This window comes from Beta vulgaris, chromosome 2 (genome assembly GCF_026745355.1).
Source record: "Beta vulgaris subsp. vulgaris cultivar EL10 chromosome 2, EL10.2, whole genome shotgun sequence".
Lineage (NCBI taxonomy): Eukaryota > Viridiplantae > Streptophyta > Magnoliopsida > Caryophyllales > Amaranthaceae > Beta > Beta vulgaris.
Window position 1 is genome coordinate 8,676,641 of NC_079203.1, and position 5,118 is coordinate 8,681,758.

A 5,118-nucleotide genomic window follows, 5' to 3' on the forward strand; every position below is an offset into this window, starting at 1 on the left:
TAAGTTATCATACAAAACATGATAGTATGAAACATTGAAATTGTGGGAATCATGATATGAAACAGAAGAATTAAGTAATTTATTTTAAAAAAATATTATTGACTTTAATTTTATGACATAGGAAGATTGTTAATTTGGCACTCTTTCAAATCTCTTCTTTTTCTAATTTTGATTTTGCATACTTATCATAGAACGTACTATACTTGTCTTCTTACAGGCTACAACTATATAATAATTAAAACATAACAGACATTTGAATAAAAAATTATGGCGAAGCCAAAACGTTTCGAGTTTCCATGAATGAGACATGTGCAAAGGCTTACATATAGGATGACGGTTGACCTTAGTAGTCTCTCAACCGGCCAGGTTATCGTCACTAATGACGATTTCTGCGCGAGATCGAATGTACCAAAAAAAGATAAAAGGGTTTTTCTATATATTACCCTTGTGTTTTACGAAATTCTATGTTGTACCCGACGTTTTTAAAATTTTCACATTGTACCCTTAAGATTTCTTAATGTTACCCACAATACCCTTATATACGATATCAAACAATAGATTTTGGGACTTTCTTACCTTGTGGGGATAGAGTAGGATGTTTTAGCCTTGTTAGTTGACTGAGGTTTGGGATATGACCTGATAAATTGAAAACTAAGTGAGGTTTGGAGTAGGATTTTCTATTAGTAAGGGTACTTTGTCTGCCGTTTAGAAAGTTTAGGGGTACAATGTGAAGAGTTCAAAAAGACTGGGTACAACGTAGAATTTCGAAAAAGACATGGGCACTACGTAAAAAATCCCAAGATAAAATTACTTTTTTTCTCAAGGGAGATAAAATTACTTAAAGAAGGATAATATGGCGATCAACAATTGAAACAACACTTACAATAATGAAGACATAGTGCATTGTTTTTGTGAGAGTAAGTCCCTCCTGTTGCTGTTAGATTCTACTTTATTTAGGTTTTGTTCTCTTTACCTTATTTTTTTATATATATTTTCAAATAAAGAAAATTTTCTTTCTAAGAGATTCAGAAAAAATAAATAAAAAAGTACAAAAATAATTAAGTAATAGTTCAGAAAAAATAAGATAAAAAAGTTTTAAAACGTTCAAAAAAGCTAAGAAATATAAGGTGAAGAGAATGAGCCCTTACAAACGCACAATTATTCTAGATTTGTAGATTTTCATAATCATAGTTCCTCCGTTTATCTTCTATTAATTGATTCCTCCCTCCTATGACATAGTTTATGTTTCTTATTTTTAAGGTGAAATAAGAAATGTGCAATACATCATGAATTGTGTTAATGTTGTACTTGTATTGAAAAGTAAATGTTTTTTTTTTTGATAATTTTGGCGAGTTTTATTAAGAAATGGCTTTAGGTCCAATGGACTATTCATGCAAACAGACTCGAGAGATCTCCATCCACTACTAGAAGTTACAGCCCCTATAAATGAAACATTAAAAGAGGGTCATCCCAGATTATGACTCTATATCCAAGCAATAAATTCAGCATCTCTTCTCAATCCTTGGTTGCCCAAGCAATCTGCTACATGATTTGAGTCTCGGATTTTGTGAATAATCTTCAAGTTGAGCAATGATTTTCGGGCATTTCGAATATAGTTGAGGGGGAAGGCAAGGTTCCATGGACCTCCAGAGTCTTCCAAGCACCATTGCACTGCATTTGCGGAGTCGAACTCAATGATTATGTTGCTTTCTTTTGTTCTTGCATTGCATATATAGATCTTTATGGCTCGAAGGATAGCATAAACTTCTGCGAAATTGATCTCAATCTGAGGGATTGGGCTTGAAAAGAGGGCCATAAATTTTCCTTTGTCATCTCTTAGGAACCCCCCCCCCCCTACAGCAGCATGGGAGAGCCGACAATCATATGATGCATTCACATTCCATTTGATCCACCCAAGGGGAGGGGCAGACCAAGTACCAACAGTAGCATCCGAGCTTGAAGATTTTCGACAGGGGATCGCAGAGGGAGGCAGCCATTTAAGGCATTTTGGTTCACGGATAATGTCACCTGCGGAGAAAGGAAAGGGAGAGTTCCAACCCTTGATCCACCATCCAATTCTCATGAGTATTAGATCACAAACCTCTTTTGGGAGATGAAGATTTGCTGCAAAAGATTCTTGAGTTTCTTTCTTTCCAAATGGACCAAATTATTATAAAGAAGATTGCACACCAGACTTTCTTGAAGAAAGGCCCACAGTTTTTATATTTCCACTGTAAAAAAGCATCATTCAAATGGAGAGGAAATACCCAATTGAGATCCCACAAGCTGAGCCACCATGCCCATATTTTTCTAGAGAAGTCACAGTGGAGAAATAGGTGGCCTATGGATTCATCATGAGATTTGCAAAGAACACACAGGGCATCTGATGGCGGGATGATTCCAAGATGAGCAAGCTTTTCTTTGGAGTTGATGTAACACCCCCACGACTCCTCCTTTTATAAACTAGGAGAAATTGCGGGAGTAGTTATGCCGCACATGATAATACGTAAGGCTAATCAGATAATACAGCGGAAGTCTTTTAAAATAAACTGGAAATACTTTAATACAACGGAAATAAGAAAGTATGTAAATGAATTACAAACTCCGAGACTATCCCATACTAGTCCCATCTTCAAAAGTCAAACCTTGACCCCATTGGTCAAGTAAAGTCGAACATAAAAGATAACTTAAATAATAAAGTACTCGTGTACTAAAACTCTCATCCGGATGCTTATGATCTCCATGCACATCAAGGAATTGTACCTGCAACTTCTTCTCTAAACTCTGCTCACCAAATGGATCATCACAGGGTTGTTGAGGAAAAACAACAACCAAAAGAAACAAAGAAACACATACATCAGCAACGCTGAGTACATAACACAGCTAACTAATGCGAATAATAATGCATGCAATCCTCAATTACTTCAGCTTGCTCTTCTTACGACTCTACATGCGACAAGCATATAACTAAACTTACTAAATACATTCTTTTATTATTATTTGGCAATGAACGGGCACCGTCCTCCTCTTGGAGTCATACGGGCTACTATTCTTGTGTAAGAGATCCCACACCTCTTACTAAAGTTCCATGAACTTTAAATAACTTGACTCGAGAATTTTAAGCTTGTTAGTAATGAACGAGGGTGAGAGTGAGCCTCTAGACTCAACATCTCAGAGATAAAGAATACGAGTGACACCTAGTCCACTCAAAGATCTTGATAATTGGAATTCCATAAACTTGCTTGATAAAATAAAAGCATTAACATCGTCATGCTAAGCTATATGCAGGAGTATAGTTTCACACTAACTCCCCCTGTTCATAATACTCATGGGGGATCCATCCCAAGAGTTTTATTGCCAAAGCCCATTATGTGAGACACAATCACAATAATACATCTAGCAAATAAATTAATTTCTTATCTTTCTTTAACAAGTGAATGCAACAAACACCATAATTAACTCAATTCTAAATTCTTTGAGACCTTGCTCATCTTATTACTTTAATGACTCCATGAGTCCTTTTTCTTACTTTCTTAAGGATCCATGATCCAATCAATTGAGTCCTTGCTCAATGATTAAACTACTTGTGAGACCTTGCTCAATAACTTTAACTTGTGAGACCTTGCTCAACAAAATATAATTTCTCATGAGACCTTGCTCAATAATATATATAACTTCACATGAGACCATGCTCAATAAATATATAACCTAATGAGACCATGCTCAATAAAATATATAACCTCAATGAGACCATGCTCAATAAAATATTCATAGCAAGCCATAACTTCAAGAGTAACTTTAATAACTTTAATCATGCTCAAAAGCAATAATCATCAATCACATGCTTTTCAAATATAGGAATAACTCAAAAGTTCCATTCCTAATCTCCTTTCTAAGTTCTCAACATATACTCAAACAATTTCAAGGCATAAGCCTCTCCTTACTCCTCATGCTCAATAAAAATATATCTTTGAAACTACTAAAGTCAAGGTCAAAGTGTATGTACCTTGATTACACAAAAATCAACAGTCAAAAGTTTGACTGGCTTTAATTATTCTTGAAACCTACCAACAATAAAGTACTATCAATTAGTACTTCCAACAACAAATTCAAAGCTACTAATAAATAAAAATCAGCATTTTAAATATAATAATAAAGCTGATTTTTCCTTAAAAAGGCTTTAAAAACTATTTTAAAGTCATAACTTGAAAACCTTTACTAGTAGGCAAAACCCACTACAAACTAATACTTAAAACCTCCTAAAAATGAATATTTAACAACTTAAATGCTGCTGTAAATTATTTAATAATAATAACAAATTTTTTTTTTTACAAGTGGTTCGAAAACCACACATCTGAAAAACTAACCCAACCGACGCCACCACAAGCACCACCTGCACCACCACTGACGCGACGGTGGCAGCGGCGCTCGTGCCCAGTCGCCGGTCACCTACTGCTGGCCGGCAGTGGCCAAGCACTCCCGACAGAGCTCGCCGGCGAACCACCACCGTGGTGGCCGGAATTCGCAAGCAAAGAGAGGAGGGAGAAGAGAGAGAAAAATATGGAAAAAACCCCAAAAATTTCAGAAAAATAATTACCTCTTTGCTTCCCTTTGATATTTGCAAGATCTTCCTATAATTTTCAAAAACAAAACTAGATTAGAACTTGAATCTTTGAAGAAATTGCTTAAGGAAAACTTACTTGAGGAAGAAAGAGTTTGAGAGAAAAACCCATCTTACTTTTTCTTTTGAAAAGGTGGCTAGTGAAAATGATGGAGAACGATGGAAAACTTAGGGTTTCCCCCTTTTATAGTGGTAGTCACTTTGGATAAAAGACCAAAATGCCCTTACTCATCAAATTGCCAAAATACATTTGATGATCAATTTCCAGAATAATCTTCCTGCTAATATTAATAAAATACTTTCTTGAAAATACTAAAATACTTCTTTGTGGAAATACTCAAATACTCCTTTGGTAAATGACCAAAATACCCTTTTGCTCTTAAATACTAAAATTAAATAGCTTTAATAATTAAAATGATTAAAACTATTTAATTAAATATCTTAAAAATATGGGGGATTACAGTTGATTTTTTCAATTAGGGCCATCCAAGTGAATA

The 5,118-nt window shown here is 35.0% G+C and overlaps 1 long non-coding RNA gene across 1 annotated transcript; it reads right to left on the reverse strand.

The window, feature by feature from the left end:
- Positions 1-1,380: 1,380 nt before the first annotated feature.
- LOC130590559 (uncharacterized) lies at positions 1,381-4,663 on the reverse strand. The gene is made up of 3 exons (XR_008968412.1): positions 4,598-4,663; positions 4,007-4,064; positions 1,381-2,784 (listed from the first exon to the last, which is right to left on the reverse strand). It is a non-coding gene; the product is annotated as an uncharacterized LOC130590559 (long non-coding RNA).
- Between the last annotated feature and the right edge of the window lie 455 nt (positions 4,664-5,118).